This window comes from Balaenoptera borealis, assembly GCF_965194805.1.
Source record: "Balaenoptera borealis genome assembly, chromosome: 12".
Lineage (NCBI taxonomy): Eukaryota > Metazoa > Chordata > Mammalia > Artiodactyla > Balaenopteridae > Balaenoptera > Balaenoptera borealis.
Genome location: NC_138869.1, coordinates 23,965,877 through 23,986,975, shown reverse-complemented (window position 1 = coordinate 23,986,975; position 21,099 = coordinate 23,965,877). Strand labels below are relative to the sequence as shown.

General features: G+C 37.7%; 2 long non-coding RNA genes across 2 annotated transcripts in view; one reads left to right on the top strand and one right to left on the bottom strand.

Moving 5' to 3' along the window:
* The window catches only part of LOC309607563, a 736,883-nt gene that overhangs the window by 526,319 nt on the left and 189,465 nt on the right, over positions 1–21,099 (top strand). The window lies entirely within an intron of this gene.
* Positions 10,022–20,287, bottom strand: LOC309607503. The gene is made up of 2 exons (XR_014232425.1): positions 19,572–20,287; positions 10,022–19,510 (listed from the first exon to the last, which is right to left on the bottom strand). It is a non-coding gene; the product is annotated as an uncharacterized lncRNA (long non-coding RNA).

Sequence of the window (21,099 nt, the reverse complement as noted above, 5' to 3'; positions counted from 1 at the left end):
AGCTTAGACATGTCACTTCCTCTCATGTCTCATTGGCTCATAAGACATGAATGAGCTACGTGTTCTTATTTAACTTCAAGGAGGCTTAGAAATGTGAGAGGACACATGGAACCATCACCCCTTGTCACTGCATGCAGTCTTGGTGGGACTGTCCATCCAGACGTCCCACCAGCCCCTGGTTGAGACACGGGAAAGTTACCCAAGTTGGGAAATCATATAATTGCTTTCTTTGAGTCTTGAATCTTAAATGGAGTCTCACAGAGTCCAGAAACAGAAGATAATGTGTTTCATTTGGGATACACCAGCCATCCCAGCAATCCATTGGATATATTTCATGGTATTTATGATAGATATTGGAGAATCATAAACACAGTGGTGGTAACTGAACCCATAGACATAGATGAGGTGTGTAGGATGAAAAAAGAATAAGACCAAAGAATGGACCCTTGGTGGAGCAGATGAAAGCAAACAACAAAAATTCAACAGAGGAGGATGGGAATGGGCCAGAAAGCTAGAAACCAAAAATAAGAACATTTTGAGCAGCTGTAAAGTCTAGGGGAAAGGAACCAGGAGAGGGGAGTGGTTGCAGAAGCAGTAGAAGATAATGGATTTGAGAAGTTCTGTGTAGGTTAGAAGCAAAAGGGATTCGGCCTAGAGTGGAGACATTTCCATAGAAAGATATTTTTGCATTCCTGGGTGGGGGAATGAGTTTATCTGGGAAAAATGACTCAAGTATGGAAGAGAAAGCCATTCTCCTTCCTTTGGGGCAGGAGGAAAATGGGGCAGATAGTTGTGAGTGAAGGTGACTATCAATGAGGAAGGATATTTGCTGAGGGTTCTATTGTTTTCTCTTTGGTTTTCTTTTCCTCTCTAATGCCTGCCCTTTATACTGTTAGGGGGTAAGTAGACTGTCTTAGTAAACCATTGTGAGGCAGGAATTAATGTTGTAGATCTACATCCCCAAGACCATTCTTTCATAACTTCTCCCTTTTTCTTCCCAGTGTCATATCCAAGTCCTCATTGCAATTCTCTGCCCGAGAGTTTATCTGCCCCTCATCTCTATCAGATACACACTCTATACTATTGCAAATTAATCCCTTTAAAATACAATTTCAATTATATGACCATCACCACACATACACAGACAAGTACACACACTCACACACATATACATACACACAGAGACTTAAGAAACTGATCTCATTCCCTACTAAATTGAATACTTTAAGATCTACCACCTTGTGTCCCCAAAATATCTATCTTCCTTTCCTAGATACAGCCTATGCCCCAACTAAAATAAACAATCCACATTCCCCAAGCTCACCCTGTCTTCTTACTTCCATACCTCTGCTCCTTTTATTTCTTCTACCAGAAATGCCTCCTGTCCATCCCTACCGTCTTATTTATGTTCATTTTTTCAATATCAGGGCCTTTGATGGGATGGGAGGAGGGCCATTTGCCTTAGAGCTTTACATGCACAAAAAACCCTCAAATTTACCTTCAATGATGGTCAAATAGAGAGAGATGTTATATTTCTTTGTGGTGAAAGCATTAATTTCTTATATGTGAATGTTTCAAATGCACCTCCATTCTCTAACAACCCTATTTGTCATTTCTTTATTAATTTATTAGGTGCGACAAAAAAATGAAAGTGCCTTGGGTCCCATTAGAATCCTGAGAGTGCCTGTTCAAGCTTAATAATAACAGTAAATATAATAATTATAAATTTTTTTAAGAGCTAACATTTATTATCGAGTGCTTACTATGTGCAGGCACTGTTCTGGGTACTTTATATTTTACCTAATCCTTTAAAAACAGTCTCATGAAATAGGTGTTATTATTATGTAAATATTAAAAGGAAGGAAACTGAGGTTTACTGAGCACGGGTAATTTGGTGAAGGTCACACAATTTTCACACCACCTATTTTACAAGTTGTGCTTTTAAAAAATTCTGGTAAATAAGAAGTGCTCTCTCTTCTTTGAAAACCCCCAACAGCAAATGTTCATATTTTTATGATTCTCTTTACATTGCATGATAATTTTGTTGAAAATATAAATTAATCTCTACAGTAGTGTGATTGCTTCTTCAAATTAAGACTTCAGGCTAAATGGGTTCTTTGTAATCCCAGTGCCAACACTGAGCCTTGCACACAGTAGAACTTCACTATGTCCACTGTGTTATATTTTGGCATTACAGTTACTTGATCACACCAGCTTTTAAACAAATTCAGCATTTATGCAGGAAAGGAAAATACAGGTCGATGTTAGTATAATTACCAGTATAGTAAATCAATAAGTACTGAAAGCATTAGCGCCATAAAGAATATGGGGCCAGTAATGATAAGTCATAGAGAAAAATCTTATGTTTGTTCTTGCAGACAATTTTCTCCCATTCTTTCTTCTTCTTTTCCACCTACATTTAATTAGCCTGTCTTTTGTTCTTTTTCCTTTAACATTAAACCTTTAAGCCCTTGCTGGGTGATGAAAATAACATGTAAGAATGCCCTTGCCATCTGTGTTTTTGGTTCTAAAGGGAGAGAAATAAACCCTCAAATATGTGAATCAAATGGTAATCTGTTAGAAATAACGAAACTAGTTACATATTCTTGTGTAGAATATATGCCATATGATTCTTTATTCTCTGCTCACTTTTTGTAATTTCATTCATTTTATGTCTTCTTAGAAATCCTACATTCTTTTCTTTCTTTTCCTCTTGCTACCTGGGTCTCTTTCTTACCTTTCTTATTTTCCCTCTGCCTATCTTATTTTCTAATATAATTCAGGATTTCTTGTGAAAATCCAAAGAGCTTAATGAAGAAAATTTTAAAGTAGAATTACCTGTACAATTTGCAAAAACATTTTACGCTTTGCCAAGATAAAACAAGGTACTGAGATGTATTTTATTCTCTCTTTGGCGGTTAGACCCTGATGTAGACATTATACAGTGCATCTTTTAGTTACATATTTCCAAATTTAAATCTAAATATTCAGAAGCATCTCAGTGAATGAATCCTTGATAATTTGGTCACAGTAATTGTCGTTTTGACATGAGTTACTTATTTGTTTTCTTCTTGGTGATACCTGGCTATTGCTTTTTTTTTTTTTTTTTCAGTCTTTATTGAATTTTGTTACAATATTGCTTCTGTTTTATGTTTTTGGTTTTTTTGGTCATGAGGCACGTGGGATCTTAGCTCCCCACCTGGGGCTGGAACCCGCAACCCCCGCATTGGAAGATGAAGTCTTAACCACTGGACCGCTATAGGGAAGTCCCAGGCCATTGCTTTTCCATTCATGACTTAACATTGGATATCCACATGTTCATAGATTCCAGCACTCACTCCCTATATATATATTTTTCCTATTTATAGGCTTTGAGGTAGCCAAAATTTTGTTTGTATTATTTTTTGATACATTATAAAATAGTAACTAAAGTCCATTGAACTTGCTCATTTTGTAGATTAATAAGATATCTCTCTTGTAGAGCCCTGGGTCACATAGACCGTAAATAAGCAAAATAATAAATTAATAGGAATAAAAGATTTCTGGTTCCCATTAGAGCCTGAATATAATTTGACTAGAATTCTTTTGCCTTTTGACACAACTTTTCATGAGGTACTAATGAGAAATTTGGCCCCAAACCTGTACATCTAACTCAGTACCCTCTAGAATCTGGTTATACTTTGGGATGCAGTCAGATGTTCTCAAACTTCAGTGTTTGAGGATGGGACTTATAAGTAACAGTCCAGAAACTCCGTGTAACACTGCATAATTTATCAGTAATTTCACGTGCATTATCTCATATCTCATTTCAAAGAAAGTATCAAGAATGGTCCACCTTTTTATAAAAGTGTGGTGAAAGGAAACTGTTGGGAAGAAACCCAAATTAGAACAAAAAAGAGTTAGGCACTGTTACCAAAATTTTATCTAGATCTTAAGGAAGAAGGGTGCTATTTTCATATATACATATATATTTAATATCAGGTAATATATCAGGTATATTAACTATCAGGTAAGATTAGTGTCAGGCTGCTTATAACAAACAAAAACAAAATCTAGAATAATCATGACATAAACAAGATATAAGTTTATTTCCCTCAGCAGCCTTAGACTAAAACAGCAGCTCTTCCAAATCATTTAGAACCCCTGATTCACTATCCTTATACACAGCCTTCATCCTCATTGCAAAATGTGGCTGCTTGATCCCCAGTCATCATATCAGAGCTCCAAGCGGTAGAAGGAAGGAAGAGAAGACAAGCAAGCCCTCTCCTTTTCTGAGGAGATTTCGAGAATACCTCATACAACATTTCTACATGCATTTCAGTGACCAAATCATAAATACATGGCCGCCCTGGTTGCAAGAGAGGCATGGAAATGTGGTATTTTAGCTGGATGGAAATGAACCTACAAAGGTGAAAGGGAGGATTAGGCAGCCAGCAGTCTCTAGCAGGGAGGGAGAGAAGCATGGAGGCGGGTAAGAAGCAGAGCAGAAAAGAGAGCTGCCAGCTCAAATTCCTCACTACCCCAGGGGTTAACTTCTACCAGCCGTTAAGTCTTCCGTGAATAAGAGTTGAAAATTCAACTCACTGGTCATTTATAAAACTCTCTGAGAACGATGCAGCACACCTGAACACTGATGATTGGCTTTTGGAAGTAGTAGCAGTAGTAGGAGTAGTATTAATAGTAGTAGTTGTAATAATGCTACTTCTTCAGGTACTCAATATGTATTCTTGGATATATAAATATATATCCATTAGAAAGGACAATGAAACTAAGTTTCTATTTGAATAAACACATACTTTTATTCTATATGCTTTTCTGACTTTTCCAATAGGTATTTATAATTCACTATACTTCAGATAAACTGATGGATATTTGTACTCTGAGGTAACTGGGTTGAAGCAGCTTCCCAAAGGCCAAAGGAGTCAGTATAGCTTGTGGCTAAGAAGGTGAAATTTGAAGTTAGGGTTAAACCTAGGCTCTACCACTGAAGAACTATGTGTGACCTTCCCCTTCAATGATTTATTCTCTAAGCCTTAGTTTCCTAAATTATAACACAGAGATAACAGAAAGCAAAAATATTTAACTTGAAGGGCTGTGGTGAGGATTAAATAATACATAAAATACATAGGGTTCAAAAAATGTTCATAACAAAAAACTTTTTTCAAGATCTTCTCAACGAAGTACTAAAGAGTAATCAGAGATTATTTTTTTAAACAGAATAATTCCAAGGGCAAGATGTCCCTGAGCACTTTGGCAGTATACATAGGGTTTACAAAGAAACATAAAGATAAATACGTGTAGTTAGGCAAAATATGCCTCATCGGATAATACCACTGAGCAAAAAATAAGAATATTTGTTCCCTATAGCTGGTAATAATTAATGGTTTTTAAAACACCAGAAAATTAATTATCTAAACTAAGAATGGCTCCAAAATATCAAGGAGTTCCTTTTAATTTCTGAATATGGTATAATTAAATAATGCTAGCAAGTGTTATTACTTGGAAACCCAATTTCTCTATTAGTAGCATCAGAACTAAGTAGCAGAGAAGCTTAGAGTCTGGGCTTTCATGGTACATTTTCTTTGGTCATTTCCCAAATACAGTATAAGAGAAAATCCTTTTTTCTATTGAGATGTAATTGACATATAAGATTGTATAGGTTTAAGGTGTACAATGTCTTGATTTGATACATTTGTATATTACAATACAATTACCATCATAGTGTTAGCTCTATAGTGTTTAGCACCTCTATCTTGTCATATTATTTCTTTTTAGCCATAAGAACAAGTAAGATCTATTGTCTTTGCAACTTTGAAGTCTGTAGTACAGTCCTGTTGCCTGTATTCACTGTGCTGTATCTCAGATCTCCAGGAGTTATTTATGTCCTTATTGCAAGTTTGTACCCTTGAACAACATCTTCCCATTTCCCCGCCTGCCACCTACCCCCACCAGCCCCTGGTAACCACCATTCTACCCTCTGTTCTTACTAGTTCTGCTTTTTCCGATTCCACGTTAGTGATATTATATAGTATTTGTCTTTTTCTGCGAATACTTTTAATGAATTAGCTCCCATAATTCTGAGCTCAGAGATCTTCATTTTTTTTTTTATTTGCCTGGCTTGAATAATGATACTCTCTTTATTGTCACTCATTATATCATATATTTGGGCATTTACTTTTTCCAAAGAAGTGTTTTCAAACCCTTGGTAATAGGGTAAACATCTGTTTCACAATCCAAGTTGTGAGCAGGTATTTCAAGCTGTGTAACACTAGCTCTGTGTCTCTGAGGGGAATGTGGGCCCCTCGACCTTCCTCAGCAATTGTCTAGGTTTCTCCACTTCTTCCCGTCCCTTATAGGCAAGCTGTCCCCTTTTCTTTTCTTCAGCCTCTTCTTTTCTTTCTGCCATAGACAGCTTCAATTACTGCCTGCTACAGATAGCATGCAGAAACACAAAGTGATTGAATAGTTAATGAATATATTTATATATCCATTCATTTAAACACACACACTTACTTAAAACCTACTGTGACATGCTAGATATTCAGAAATAAAAGTCACTGGCCTCAAGGATTTCACGGTTTTGCAGTCAGCAGACACATGAAGTATTTTAAGGGCTCTGATAAACACAGGCTAGCATGCAAGACTGATCCTGTAGGAGGAGTTTCTGAGCTACCCGTGGGGCAAAAAGCCTTTCAAAGAAAGATGACACATCTAATCTCATTTATTTGTATGTTTCATTAGTCTGACTAGATTGTAAGTTTGTTGAAGTCTGGAGAAATGTCTTGTTCATCTTTTTTTTTTTATCTTCTGCTCTGCTAAGAATGTTAGGCTCATACGTTTGCTTTGCTGAATAAAGGAATTTACTCTGACTTGCTGATGCTGGCACATCCCCAACTACCAGTGATTTCTTTGGTTAGTCCAAAGGGCAAATGGTAACTTTTTAATATGAGCCATTTACATCTCAGTATGAATGAGTTCGTTAAATATCTTCCTTGGAGTAGGCAGATACACATAGCAAACAACGTGTGGAGTAGAAAGCAATCTTGAAGACACTCAGAACCTGGGGATGTTACTTATTCTCAAGAAGGGAAGGAAGTGCAGAAGTGAAGGCTGGGGGTTCTGGAAGATTAACTTTGCCCAAAGAATTCCTACTCTGTCTAAAACAAAGCTTCTGCCTCAGAAGGTCCTTACCCTAAGTTTCAGCACTGAGTACAGACTACCAGCATATGCAACAATCTGCACTGAAATTTTTCTTTTGAGACATGAAGGGTTTAACACTGACTTAACCCTGAGAAGGGGCCTCAAATTCTGAAGATTCAGGCGTAAATGATAGCATAATAGATGTTGTAGTAATCACGTTGTAAACGATTAGAGACTCCTCTTTAATCAGAAAGATATGAGGTGGTTATGAAAATATCAAATAATTAACTGAATTTTCCTAATCATAATCACCTCTCAAATTAATAAGAAAAAAGATATCAGTGTCCCTTTCTATTTTTTAAAACATGAGGTTATTTAGGAGTGATGATAAAATACTGATTAATTGTTTTGTTTTAAAACAATTAGATTAAAATATTGTTTGAAGTTTCTCATTTTACCCAGTTGACATTTTAATGTACAAATATAATTACAGACTCTTCAAGAATGCTTAATTTTTGCCTTGATATATATGTTAGCAATTGTGTGTTTGAAAGAGAATCATAAAATGTAAAACTTTATGTTTAATCACCAGTGTCAAAAATTATTAGGTAATAACCACTGAAGAAGAGGATGTGTGAAAGATACAAAGGCCCATATTTAAGACATAATTTTCTAATAGTTTCTCTGATTTTAAGGTGTCATGGCGTCATATGAAGGTTAACAGGTCAGATACCAAATGGACTTTTTAAAAAATGTTAAGCTATCAATTTGTACTCATAAAAGGGTTAAGATTACTGGAAGTTACCGTCCTCCTTGACCATCATCTAGGTACATTGCTAGCTAGAGAGCCAATAAACTCTGGCTCTCCTGAGTGTCCAACTGGTGAAACAAAAGTAGATCAAAATAGTTCCTCAAAGGAAGACTGCCCCCCCAAAGTGGGGACAGAATACAATCCCATCACATATTGTCAAAGTAGAATTTTAACACTAGAAAATATTGTTTGAAGATGTGCTTCATTACTCCTCGTGCCCCTGTCTCCTCCTCTCTGTAACCTAAATCTCAGACCTCTTTTTCCTACTACAAGACTAAGCAGGAGGCCAGGGTACCACCCTTGCTGAGGTTGCGTCAGGGAAAGAGAACAGTTTTTTGACAAGACTGATTCTTTTTTTTTTTTTTTAATTTATTTATTCATTTATTTATTTTTTGGCGGCATTGGGTCTCAGTTGCTGCGCACAGGCTTTCTCTAGTTTTGGCGAGCGGGGACCACTCTTCATTGCGGTGCGCGGGCTTCTCATTGCAGTGGCTTCTCTTGTTGCGGAGAACAGGCTCTAGGCAGGCGGGCTTCAGTAGTTGTGGCACGTGGGCTCAGTAGTTGTGGCTCGTGGGCTCTAGAGCGCAGGCTCAGTAGCTGTGGCTCACGGGCCCAGTTGCTCCGCGGCATGTGGGATCTTCCCGGACCAGGGCTCGAACCCACGTCCCCTGCATTGGCAGGTGGATTCTTAACCACTGCGCCACCAGGGAAGTCCCTGATTCTTTTTTAAATTGTACTTTTTACTGTTGAAAACTCTGGCTAAGAGTGTGTTTAAAATCCATTATGATTGTGAATATGATTTAGTTTATTCAGCCTGTGTCTAAATGCTGAGAAATAAAACTTGGAGTAGAAATAAATAAGAATAAAGGAATTCTTTCTGTTTCCTAACAGTCTAACTGGATTCTCCCAACAAAATATGACACCTAATTTTTTTTTAAAGGCAAGATGGGTGTTAGGAAAAGTTTTGAGAGATGTGGTCCTTGCAAGAGCATCCTAGAGTGAATGATTTTCTTAAGTTAAAATTTTTTTCGAGTATGTGAGCCCTCTGAAATTTTTTTAACGTGGTATAAAATTTCTAAGAATTTAGGATGAGCAGCGTTAAGGCATCACAGTAAGTGAGAGTAATTTTACACATCATGCTCACCTCCAATCATTGGACCCAGACCTCACATTCATTTTGGGTCATGTTATGATAAAGGTTATGTCTGGAGAGTGTCAAAATAGCCAGATGCAAATGAGAAAAGCCAGTCAGTCAGGCTGCTTTGTTTATCAGCTACCAAACTCCTCCTGTTTTGAGGCACCCAGCTGATTGTCTGAAATGATGACATTGCATCTGGATGTTTAGCATTGTGTAGCCACAAGGAAAGACAGAGTGCTAAGTTTTACAGCTGTTAGGGTAACACCCTTTTTTTCTTCTTACACGTCATAGAAATAATCTTCTTTTACAGGATAATTTTTTCTCAAATTATACAATTGATGCTGCAAGCCCAGAAAGTCAGAATCCTGTTACACACAAGAGGGCAGGACACTGTGGAAGTGAGGATTCCATTGGAGGGCAGGGGAGGATGATGGAAATCAAAGTTTATTAGGAATTCTCATATTTAAGATAATCTGATGGACATGACAGATCTGATGGGAAATTGAAAAATAAATTAAGAATGACTTTTTAGAATACAATGTAAGTGAAAATAATGCTTATTTATTTATGCTGGAGGTGGGGCACAAGAAATCAGAGTGTATTACTTGGAGCTGCAGCAACAATAAGCAATATGATTTAGGTAGAAAACTACAATAAAATTTAAAATATATCTATCATATATGTGTATGAAGGTCCATTCATTGACTTTGATCTAGACTGCTGCATCTTTGAAATTATTAATGACTTCCTATGAAAGCTAATGTTTATTTTAAAAGACATTTAAAATAACAGGAGTATCTCTTTTCTCTGAAAATACGTGTATGTCTGTGGCAGCTTTACAGTTTTGGCATTTAGTGGAAAAGCGTGGCATAGTTTCTTCAGAGCTTTGCCTTGTGATTTTCTCCATGTACGTGAGTCATTGTCTGCCTCACTTTCTCCATCTGTAAGGTAGAAACAAATCGTCTTCTTTTCCCAGCCCAAAGTTCTCTTATTCTTTCCACTCTGACAGACACTGTGAAATGTATTAAAATCTGAGAAATGTTTTGAGTTACAGTAAATTGAAATCATGAGACTTTTACTGTAAAACATCACACAAGAAAAAAAATTATCTTTGTTTAGAATGAAATTATCAGATTTAAGACAGATAACTTCTACTATAATATCTTATTCACAGTGTCGCAGATTTGATCAACAAACTTTTCTAATTAATATGAATTCATGAAGGATTCTTAGGACTTGGAGCATATCCATTGAAAGGGCATTATAAAGGAAAACTCCTAAAAAAAAACACAGAAAACATTAAACCTGTTTAACTTAATAGGGAAAAAAGTGCTGAGTATATGAAAACAAAATTCTACTGACACAAATAACTTTTTAAGTAAAAGATGTCTTGTCCTTAGGAAAATATATTAATTATTTCCCCTTCTTCAATATAGTGTCTTTAGAATAAGGATGAGAATTTCATTTATTTAATAGATGTAAGTTAAATAATCAAAGGCTCAGCATTAAATTCACATCTGTGGGTGAGGAGTAAAAGAATAAAAGTATTCTCCCTACCATCGATAATTTATAAGTTTATGAGGGCAGGATTACTACATTTTAAGGCATGAGACTTGGCTTGAATTAAGGACCCAGTTCCAATGTGTTTGTTATGTGGTGGGGGGAGGGGGGAGGAGGGGGAGGGTTTCCACACCAACAAGCAATTCTCAGACACCAGCTGGGTGTCCTATAATTCAACTCAATTAGACACTATCTACCCAAAGATAGCATCAGATCCACAGGTTAAGGGATCAGTCCTACAAGACTGCCCCCCCCCCCAATACAACTGTCAACACCAGTCCCAAGTCCAGGTTGTCACCTGTGATTCTGACCAGCTGACCAGCTATAGATTGAAGGTTCCCACAGACCCTTTCTTGGGTTCAGTTGATTTGCTAGAGCGGCTCACAGACCTCAGAGAAACATTTTACTTACTAGATTCCTTTTCTATTATAAAAGGGTATAACTCAGGAACAGCCAGGTGAAAGAAATGCATAAGGGAGTGTATGGGGCAAGAATATGGAGCGTTCATACTCTCTCTGGGTGCACCAGTCTCCTAGCACCTCCACATGTCCATCAGCCCATAAGCTCTCCAAATCCTGTCCTCTCAGGTTTTTATGGAGGCGTGAAAACAGAGGCATGATTGATTAACTCATTGGCCATTGGAAATCCAACCATCAGCCCCTCTCCCTTCCCAGAAGAGGTGGGGGGAGGGAGGGGTGAAACTCTCTAATCACCTGGTCAGTTCTCCTGTTTACCAGCTCCCATCCTTAGGGGTGGTCCAAAAGTCACCTCATTAACACAGCAAAAGAGACCTTAATAGCTCTCATCACTTGGGAAATTACAAGGGTTTTAGGAGCTCTGTGCCAGGAATGGGGTTGAAGACCAAATACATATTTCTTATTATAAATCACAATACTATACCACCCACCTACTCAACAATTCAGGGCACTTTATCCATGTTAGCGGTGTGTCTTCCATGTTCCCGAGACAGCCTAGAGAGTGTTATTATCGCCATAATTTCTATTAATGTGTAGCAAATATGCGTTCATAGATAGTTAACGTCATAATCATGCTAATTCGGTTATGTACTCTTCCTGGGATTGTGACTCACTTTATACCACTTGGAACAAAGAAACTGAATATGTAAAATGCCATTAAAACTAAATTTAAAAAGAAATACTTTTATCAAGGCATGTTTTCTCCATCTATCTAATGCCAAAAGAGTTTCCACTAGTGCTTCCCACTGTGTTATGGACTTCGGGGCCAAATTTCTGTCATTGTTTTCCACTTACATCCTACTTCCTGTTAGTAACAAAGCTATTTGATTCCTACTTCTAGGACATTGTATTGAGCACCAACCACAGCTACCATCTGTATATATTCATGATCAAAATTACAAGAAGAAAAAAAGTAGCTGCAGGTCTGGTAGAAGTAGAATATTGACCTAATATTCAACCAGAGAGTTAAAACATTTTGCAACTAAGAGGAGAAGCCTTGAAAAATACAGTGAGAGAAATATTTAGGGTACAAGGAAGATACACGAACGAAAATTTTTAAGTTTGATGTTTTAACTTAAATCATGTCAAAGACTTTTTACTCCAATAAGATTATTTTGGTGAGAGATTTTGCAAGGTGCTTAAGTTAGAATAATCACGATGCTCAGCATATTGTTGTACTAGCTAGGTAAACCTAGGTATTTTTTAAAATTTTATTGAAGTATAGTTGATTTACAATGTTGTGTTAATTTCTGCTGTACAGCAAAGTGACTCAGTTACATATATATATATATTCTTTTCCATCATGGTTTGTTACAGGATATTGAACATAGTTCCCTGTGCTCTACAGTAGGACCTTGTTGTTTATCCACCCTATATATAAAAGTTTGCCTCCGCTAATCCCAAACTTGCAATCCTTTCCTCCCCTACCCCCTCCCCCTCTTGGCAACCACAAGTCTGTCCTCTATATCTGTGAGTCTGTTTCTGTTTTGTAGATGTGTTCATTTGTGTCATATTTTAGATTCCACATATAAGTGATATCATATGGTATTTGCCTTTCTCTTTCTGACTTACTTCGCTTAGTAGGTTAATCTCTAGGTCTGTCCATGTTGCTACAAATGGCATTATTTTATTCTTTTTGATGGCTGAGTGATACTCCATTGTATATATGTACCACATCTTCTCTATCCATTCATCTGTCAGTAGACATTTAGGCTGTTTCCATGTCTTGGCTATTGTAAATAGTGCTATTATGAACATAGGGTTGCATGTATCTTTTTGAATTATAGTTTTCTCTGGGTGGTAACCCTAGGTATTACAGCAAAAAAAGTAAGAAATGAATGGGCTTGAAGACAATAGAAGTCTATTTCACCCTCAGATAAAGTCTAAAATAAGTGTCTCAAATTGGCAAGTGACTTTCTTCCAAGCAGCAATTCAAGGACCCAAGGCTCCTTCCAACTTGTGGTTCTGTCATCTTCAAGATGTGGCTACCAACATTGCCATCTCAGGTTGATCATGTCACAGAAGGGTATCGATCATGAAGCCTTGGGCATGAGAGGAGTTTTATGGGCCAGTCCTGGGAGTGATACATCTTATTTCCAATCCCATTTCATTGGATAGATCTCTGACGTATGACTACACCTAACCTCAGAAGAGACTGGAAAATTTAGTCTAAGAAAAAGAGAAAACTAGTTGAATGTCCGTCCACCTAGCCAATCTTTACCATGAATATAATCAGAACTTTTAGATTAACTTTATTTCTCTAAAAAATTTCAAGCTAAAGCTTAATATGTATATCATATAGAGCTTTGTAGCTATAATAATACTTATTATAATAAAAATTATAACAGTGGTAGCAATACTTATTGTGACCTTTGATGAGTCGTAGTTCTAAGTGCTCTATGGAAATATATTACTTAAACTTCATAGTTTCCCCCATGAGGTAGATACTATTATTATTGTCACTGTTACTTAGGTGGGGAAATTGAGGTAAGAGAGAACTCAGCTAACTTGCCCAAAGTGGTGGATGATGCAGACAGTAAATAAATTGGTGGGACTTAAATGCATGGAAAGTTGCCATTGCAATTCAACCAAAAAAAAAAAAAAAAAAAAAGTCTCGCCTAAAACTTTGTGATTATTAGCTTCAAATGTTATTCATATCAATATTTCTTCTTGTATTCAACAATCTTCTTAAACAAATTCTTATATAAGCATGATATATTAGAAGTAATGTGTTGCCATTCCAGTTACCTTACTTATTTGAGAAACTAATGTGACGGGGACAAAAATGTTTAATGAATCAAAACTTCCTATCTTTCCTCTCTATCCAGTACTACCACTCTCTTCCTCACCACCTAGACATTTACAACACAACACAGCACTTTACATTACTATGTTCATCCTATTGTGTACCTAGATGTAGTCAATGGAAAGAAAAATCAAGAAGAAGATATAGAGAATTACCTCTTAGTACAGAGGGAAAGAAAAAAAGTACAAAAGTTGGGTGGGTGAGTAAGAAGACAATGCCTTAGTAGATGTGGTAACTAGGAGAATATTGATGGAAAGATTTGACAGGAGAAAATAAGAGAGTTGATAGAAGCAGCTTTCAGAGAGAAGGAAGAAATGAAAACTTAAGAAGTCTTTATTGTAAATAATTGATTGAATCCCTTTCAATGGTGTCCAAGCAATTCAAAAAAAGGTTGTAGTTACTTTTAACGTGCCTTGCAATTTATGGTCCCTTTCTTTCATTGTGGCCCCAAAATGAGTCAGAAGAGGCCCTGTGTTTTATTTGGGTTACAATGAGACCATGGCAACACCAAATCTTAGAGTTGGAAGGAATCATAAAGATATGCAGTCCAGTACCTCTCCCAATACAAGAATGCATCTTTTCATCTCAAAAAAAAAATCTCCCTACCGCCATTTCAATGGATTTTATAGTAAAATATTTGTTTCCTGATGAGGCAGATCATTTCAATTCTAAACAAAAGTAAATGGTTTATTATATTGAATCAAACTCTACCTCTCTTACTTCCACAAATATGCTACAAATCCTCTTCTGTACAAAGGCACCTTGATCTAATCCATTCTTCATATAATAGTTCTTCAGACATTTAAACATATTCATTATCTTTTCTGCAAATTCTGTTTTCTTTGATCTAATGATAGAATTGTACTTGGACCTTATTCTTCACCCCGTCTACTAGTCACCTTTTGGATGAGGTTCACTTCCAAATATATTATTCCTGATTTTTCAGGTTATATTTAACATCTTTCCAATTTTCTGTTGCCCCATGTATCTGCAAAAATGTAAAATTAGGAAACTGATGGGACTCTCAGAATGATTTAAGGAAGGTTTGTTGACACAGGGAATTTTCAAAGGTATGTGTGTTGAATAACTAACTGAGGCTGGTAGTATCCTATCTAGTACCATCCTAGGCCTGAGGAAACAGGCAGAGACACTGGTTATCAGAATAGGGAAGGAGAGAATTGTATAGAATGAACTACCATTAAAGAAGCAATTATCTTCTGCAAAGGTACACTGCCCAGTCAAGGCAACTCACAGGGAAGGAACCAAGAAATCGAAAATTAATACATGACTTTGCTCTTTTCACTTACACCAAGCTTCTGAAGGGGGTCCACCATTGACTGAACCCAACGAGAAGCCAAAAGACCAGTCTCTCAGAGCAAAGAGCAGATGGCGAAGGGTGGAAAGAAGGACCTAGAGGAAGAAATGGAAGATATTTGACATATTCCATAACATTATTATAGGTATCCCACCAAAGTGAAATCTGCTGTTCTCTGAGGTGATCAGAATCATTCAACCAGTTGCAGCGCTCAAAGAGTGATACGTTGTTTGCTTCCTGCTAAGCAACAGACACTTGATTTCTTCCCCCACATATTAGAAGTCTAGTCATATAGAAAAACTGGCCAAAAGTAATCATAATTCAGAACCCACATGTATACTGTTATGATGTCTCTGACATTTCGCATACTTAAGCTTCTTGGGTGTCCCATAATGAAATTTAGCCTTCTGGTGGAAAGTGGCATTTTAGAGTCTGAGCATGGTGGGCTACCACAGGCATTGATACTGCCTACTATAACAAACAGTACTAAAAAACGAAAACTCTTAACAGAGGCAGGTTGCTTTGTTCTTTATACAAATGAAAGGGGAGATGTGGTTGGCTTCCAAGGGAGGGACAGAAAAACAAGCTGGGGAATTGACAGTAGAATTGGCTCCATGCCATCTCTCTTTTAGCTTTGCTTTAATAAGTTTTTTGCCAATATGGAGTACAATAGACCTCGTTGCATACCTGATGCTGTGCTGGATAACAGCCCAAGGCTTAAGAAATCTAAGCGGAACACGTAAAAAAACTAGAAATATTTGCATTTATTAAAAAACATCCTTCTGAATAGAGGAGGTTTTTTTACACAACCAAGATCCTTATTTATAAGTTCACTCATTTATAGGAAAATGTACTCTTTTCTTGCCCATCCATTTGCCTTAAAAGAGCATAAGTAAAGCAAAATGAAAGAATCCAATGAACCTCATGTACCCATTACAGTACTTTAAAAAGTAGAAGAAACATTCCATCAACAAAGCTGAGATTACTTGGCCTTTATCATCCAATTTACTTTTACAGAGTTTTTGAGGTTTGGCTGGAATAGTTGTCATCATTCCTGAGGTGCCTTGATGCCATTGTTGCCTAGTCAGTTGTAAGCACTTTCAGGCCTAAAATGAATCCTGCAATTCTAGGTGCACTTTGGTCAAGCTCAGTGCTCGGTAGCTCCTAATGTTCCTTCAAATCAAGTATATCCTTCTTTTTTTCTTGTGCTTCTTTCCTGAGACTCATTTCAAACTTGTAGTCATCATTTATTTTAATAAAGGGCCTCAGATCTGGTAGGTTTGATGCTAAAGAAGAAATCTGGAAGCTATTTCCATGATTGGCTTGGGAGCAGTATTCAAAGTCACCCTTCATAAGACCTTGCTCTAGCTCTGTTCAGATTCGAGTCACAGTACTAAATGGGGAAAAGTGTCATCAAGCACAAAAAGAAAGTCAAATAGGTTGATATCCAAAAATGAACTCCACTAGAAAGTACAGCAAGTATGGGATGCCAGTCGCCAATTTTTATTCATATCTGAAAATAAGTAATTTTTATGTTACGCACTGTTGGAAAGGCATGGGAGAAAGATGTGGACGTGTCAATGTAAAATCATGGTTGAAAGACACCAACGAATGGGAGCATAAACTTCAGTTAGCTCCTGTCGGCAGAAGAGCCCGACAGAGCCTCCAAGGACCTTAAAGGTTAACAATAAAATCTCAAATTGAATCCTCATTTTCAGTGTGAGCCAATCTGTTATAAAACAATGAATTGGCATGAACGTACCAAGGCCAATGAGTACAGTTAAGGAAGAGCCTGTCAGCCTACCCATACTTTATCACCCATGCAGAGAGTAACTCTCCATGACATTAAGGATGCTCTATTTGATAGAATGTCACAGTTAGTTGACACTGGCCTTATCTCGGATCGTAGATTGTCTGTCACATCCTGCCAGTTTAGAGCAGGACCTAATGATTACAGTGTTTTACCTTATAAGCCCTGATGGGAAACCAAAGCTGAGTTTAGCTGTGTAAATTACTGCATAGTGTCAGAGTTGCCAATGGGAAGTGATTGATAGAGAAGATGACCAGCCATAAGGAGGAAAAGAAAGTGAAGAGGACTGTGCCCTGATCTTGAATAGAAAAGCTTAGAATCCAATCAAACCAAAGGAAAATGCTTAATATGAGTTTCAAAGAATTTTGAGGCCACAGACCATTCCGTTCTTTGGTGACTTGAATGAAACAGAAAATTCATCTCTTTTTTGGACACATAGCAGATAATGCCTACAAATATACAGAAGTTTGGACAGATTCGTTTTAAAGCATATAATTACATGAATATGTATTGTCTGTTATGTGCCAGGCATGGGGAACGTAGTGGTGAATACGGTCAAACAAGCACAACTTAACGGGATTTATTCATAAACGAAATTTATTTTTGTGTCCTACTGTCTCCTTCAATTTAATCAGTGGGCAGAAGCTTTCCTAGATGAAAGCTCAGATACTCTCAGGCCTTTTCTGATGGTTATTAGGCCATGCAAACAATCTAATAATTTAAGTGTCCATTCTCATGTGTTAGTCACAGAACAGTTGCTTTACATCTGAAGCTGCTTCTTCTCCAGTTTGTTCTTGCTGCAGAAAGGAAGCCTGCAGGTGGGGAAGGCATTGTGGCCTGCTTTCCTTCCCTGTCTTGAACTTTATTCCTCCTAACTGTGTTTGCTAACCTCAGATTCAGCACAGCAGACCTGGAGCAGGGCATAGAAGGGGAGGAAAAGGATGCAGGAATGTTCTCAACTGTCATGGTGATCCAGCATGAGTGCTCTCTGGGCAGGGGTTTCAAGTTGACCCTTTCTCTTTCAGGTGTTTCTGTGAGTTCTTAAAAGATACCCAATCCATAGGCATCTCTCTCCTGAAGCTCATTGGACATGGTGAATCCACTTCAATTCCAGTTGATTGCTTTTGACACCTTCTGTAGCTCCTAGGCATTTAGAGGCCCCCCTTCTACTGAGTCGCCTTTGCCCTTTTGGGGGCCCAAGGAAGCTCCTTTATGCACACGGCCTCTGTCTGTCGGGTCCTCAGGAAACAATCACTCCTCCTTTGCTCTAATGACATTTAGGAGAATAGTTACTTCTCAAGCCATGGGCTCTATGGCTGTATTCTAATACCATGGGATCTTTCTCCCAGACTCCTGATTTTTGGATTTCTCAAGTTGTTTCATACATCAGTCTTCCGTGCCATCCAGGGAATCAGAAGATCTGCAGGGTGGAGGTTTCGCTTCATTGTTCTAATATCGTGGTTCACGACCAGAGTTAATTTTGCCCTGCGGGAGGCATTTTTGGTTGTCACAGCTGGAGAGGAGGTGCTCCGGGCATCTCGTGAGTAGAGGCCAGGTAGGCTGCTCAGCCTCTCATAATGCACACAATAGCCCCTCACAGCCCACAACCAAGCGTTGTCCAGCCCAAAGGGTCAGTACTGCTGAGGTTGAAAAATCCGTTTTCTAGAAAATTCTTACTTTAAGTTTCTTCTTTATTTTTGAGTAGACTTGAACTATAAAGATGAAAACAATATTTCTGACACTTCTTCAACTCCTTATATGAATTAACTCATTCACTGTATATATTAAGTGCTCACTAAGTGCCAGGCACCGTTATCAGGGCTGAGATACAGCACTTCTTCCGGAGCTTACACAGTAGAGGGGGAGGGATATAGATAATAAACAAGTAAACAAATCATCAGCAAGTATCTTCTGAAATAATAGTGCTCAAAAGGCAGTTAAAGCAAAGGAATGTGATGAAAAGAAAGGGTGTCGTTGCTTTGTGTTAGGATGGTCAAGGAAGGCCTCTCTGAAGAAGTGGTGAGTGTGCTGACACCCAGAGGATAATACGGAGCCATTCTGGGGAAAGGGCATTCTAGGAAGTAAGAACAGCTAATGCAGAGGCTGTGGGCAGGAACAAACATGTAACACTGCAGGAAAATTAAGAGGTATTGTGAGCGGTGGGGAGCATGGCACAAAATGAGGACAGAGAAGAATGCAACAGGAATGCAATAGGTCTTGTGGGTATTCCAGTAAACAGTTCTTTTTAACCAAGAAACATTTGGAGGGACTTTGATCCTGGAAATATCTGTGAATCCTTTTAAAAAATTCACAAACTTTTACGCATATGTCTATGTGTGTACTTTTCATCCGATCCTCAAAATTGACCCTGGTTTAGAAAAAGCACACTCCTCCCATGTATCCTTTTTACTTCCACACTCACAATACTTCTTTATTTATTTTATTTTTTAACATCTTTATTGGAGTATAATTGTATCCTTTTTACTTAAACACTCACGATGCTTCTTTTTTTTACTTTATTTTATTTTATTTTTTAACATCTTTATTGGAGTATAATTGTTTTCAAATGGTGTGTTAGTTTCTGCTTTATGACAAAGTGAGTCAGCTATACATGTACATATATCCCCGTACCTCCTCCCTCTTGCGGCTCCCTCCCTCCCACCCTCCCTATCCCACCCCTCTAGGTGGTCACAAAGCACCGAGCTGATCTCCCTGTGCTATGCTGCTGCTTCCCACTAGCTATTTTACATTTGTTAGTATATTTAAGTCCATGTCACTCTCTCACTTCGTCCAGCTTACCCTTCCCTCTCCCCATGTCCTCAAGTCCATTCTCTACGTCTGCGTCTTTATTCCTGTCTTGCCCCTAGGTTCTTCAGAACCTTTTTTTTTTTTTTTTTTTTAGATTCCATATATATGTGTTAGCATATGGTATTTACTTTTCTCTTTCTGACTTACTTCACTCTGTATGACAGACTCTAGGTCCATCCACCTCACTACAAATAACTCAATTTCGTTTCTTTTTATGGCTGAGTAATATTCCATTGTATATATGTGCCACATCTTCTTTATCCATTCCTCTGTTGATGGACACTTAGGTTGCTTCCATGTCCTGGCTATTGTAAATAGAGCTGCAGTGAACATTGTGGTACATGACTCTTTGAATTACGGTTTTCTCAGGGTATATGCCCAGTAGTGGGACTGCTGGATTGTTTGGTAGTTCTATTTTTAGGTTTTTAAGGAACCTCCATACTGTTCTCCATAGTGGCTGTATCAATTTACATTCCCACCAACAGTGCAAGAGGGTTCCATTTTCTCCACACCCTCTCCAGCATTTATTGTTTGTAGATTTTTTTGATGATGGCCATTCTGACTGGTGTGAGGTGATACCTCACTGCAATTTTGATTTGCATTTCTCTAATGATTAGTGATGTTGAGCATCCTTTCATGTGTTTGTTGGCAATCTGTATATCTTCTTTGGAGAAATGTCTATTTAGGTCTTCTGCCTGTTTTTGGATTGGGTTGTTTGTTTTTTTGATATTGAACTGCATGAGCTGCTTGTATATTTTGGAGATTAATCCTTTGTCAGTTGCTTCATTTGCAAATATTTTCTCCCATTCTGAGGGTTGTCTTTTCATCTTGTTTATGGTTTCCTTTGCTGTGCATATGCTTTGAAGTTTCATTAGGTCCCATTTGTTTATTTTTGTTTTTATTTCCATTTCTCTAGGAGGTGGGTCAAAAAGGATTTTGCTGTGATTTATGTCATAGAGCGTTCTGCCTATGTTTTCCTCTAAGTGTTTTATAGTGTCTGGCCTTACATTTAGGTCTTTAATCCATTTTGAGTTTATTTTTGTGTATGGTGTTAGGGAGTGTTCTAATTTCATTCTTTTACATGTAGCTATCCAGTTTTCCCAGCACCACTTATTGAAGAGGCTGTCTTTTCTCCATTGTATATTCTTGCCTCACTCACAATACTTCTGACATGAGATGTGTGGGTTTTCCATACATCAAGCAATTCTCTGTGACACTGTCTGGGTATCCTATAA